The following is a 2215-nucleotide window of genomic DNA, read 5'->3' as shown; positions in this document are numbered from 1 at the left end:
CTCAGCATTAAACAAGACTAACAGTTGAGTTTTTTTTTTAAGTTATAAGCTTGTTAGCATTATTTGACTTTTTAAACTGTGTTCAAGTATTATTTTGATAAAAAGCTAATTTGAAAAGCTTTTAGTGACTTTAAAATCTTCTTAAATTTGTTAGAGTAAGTAGATCTGAATACCGTGTGGCATTTGGCAGGAAGTTAGACGTTGACGTCCAGTGGTTTTATTCTCTTACCTCTTTTTTCTAAAAGGTTCAAGTTCAGAGGGAAGTCAGGGCCTTGGAATGTGACATCAGATCATGTCTCCTTGAGGTGGTGGGAATATCCTTGTGAGCCTGAAATTTCCCTGGCAGGACAGCTCTGGGGCTAAGAAGCAGTAGAGGGGTTCCAGTCCAGGTTGACAGTGTGGGGTAAACTTGAACAGTTCATTCCACATCCCACTCTTCATATCCTGGGCTCCAGTTTGCTCACTGCTAAAACTGCCAGGGCAGGGAAAGGCACAAGTTGGTTAGTTACCATGTCCTCCAATCATGGAAGTTGATCAATTACCTCCCACATCCCTACTGGTCACAGGAGTTAAGCTATCAGCCAGACTCACACAGGCTCTGCCCTCATATGGATTACAGTCTAGTTGGGGAGACAGACAAGAAACCAGGGAGCAGGCAAATACATAATGCAAATTCTTGAGATAAAAAATGATGGAGGGCAGGGTGTGGGGTGCTTATTAGATGCGATGGTCAGGGAAGGCCTCTCTGAGGAGGTCACTTCCGAGCTGAGGTTTGAGTGATGAGAAGAAAGCAATTTGAGTTTTATCCAAAATGCCATGAGGAAAGAGGATTTAGAGAACCTTAAGTGGGTTTAAGAGGGAGCTATGTGATGTGGGCTGACTTGTGAGTTTCAAAGCATCCGCTGGCTGCTGTGAGAGGGCAGCAGGGGTGAAGTGGGGGACACCCTGAGAAGCTGATGCTGCCATGCAGGCAAGTATGAGGGCAGCTGGAAGGAATGACTAGATTTGCCATGGAATGGAGGGCCCTGAAGTATTTCTGCAGTTCCTTCCAGCTGGAGAGTCTATCACCACCTTCAGCTGGGCTCAAAGAGAGTTTCACCCTCTTGCCTTGGAAGGATTGGGGCCATCAGCGACTTAATGGTGACTCCTAAGGAAACTGAAGACCCAGACAGAGCCTTTGTTCACTTAAGAAACAAACAAACAAACAAACAAACAAACACCCCACCCTTTTCACCAGGCAAATACAGAGATGCACCAGGGCTGGTAGTTTGGCCTGTGAGGATGATCTGAATTTGACCCCAGCAGTGCACTGGCTGCCAGATGGTATATGGCAGCTCTGTCCTCCAGGTGAGAAAGGCCATACCGCAAAAGTACACACACACACACACACACACACACACACACACACACACCATTTAGCATCCTTTCAAAGGGTGACAGCCCCTCCACCCCACCAGCATCACTGCCAGCTTCAGTTCCTGATCCAACTGCTTCATTTCAGAAATGAGTAAACTGAGGCCTGGGAGAGGGGCTACAGCTTGCCTAAGGCCATAGCTGTGAAACGAAAGGGCAATGCTAAGACCTGGATTGTTCTGCCTCCCCAGGCTCCAAGGACCCAAGTGCACCTGGTCAGCCTGAGTCTACTGCCATCCTGGGCCTCCAGGGACACCCTGGCTTCCTAGCCCATCTGGGTGTCCTTGAGCCGCCCCCGGTCAGAAGCATCACAGGGTAAAGGATTTCCGTCTGTGCCTGGAGGGAATGCTTAAGCATCCTGGGGAAGAGACTTTCTGACTTTTGCAGGCAAGGAATTAGGAGCCCTTTGAAGAGATTTCCTTCCCAGAAAATGAAAGGTTCAGACTGGCCGTGAGATGTCCCTTGGCGGTGTGCCCGCCCGAGTCTCCTCGCCCAGATCCCCTGCCTGGCCCGCCCCTCCCCTAAGATCCTGCAATTCCTGGGGAGTCTGATACCCAGTGACAGCCCAGGCAGGCCTGGAAGGGAGGCAGGGGCACCCAAGAATCCACAGCAACAAATGGAGAGAAAGCAAGTGGGGTGGGAGGGAAGAGAGAGAGAGAAGGAGGGAAAGAGGGAAGACCCAAAGGGGAAACGGAGGGAAAGCAGACAGGAGAGCAAGGATGGCCTCAGGCTCATCAACTTTAAGGCACTGTCTGGGATCTAGACCCTTCCTCAACTCCCCATCCACATTTCTGGTCTATGT

Source organism: Prionailurus bengalensis, chromosome D2, assembly GCF_016509475.1.
Source record: "Prionailurus bengalensis isolate Pbe53 chromosome D2, Fcat_Pben_1.1_paternal_pri, whole genome shotgun sequence".
Lineage (NCBI taxonomy): Eukaryota > Metazoa > Chordata > Mammalia > Carnivora > Felidae > Prionailurus > Prionailurus bengalensis.
This window is presented reverse-complemented; position numbering follows the sequence as displayed.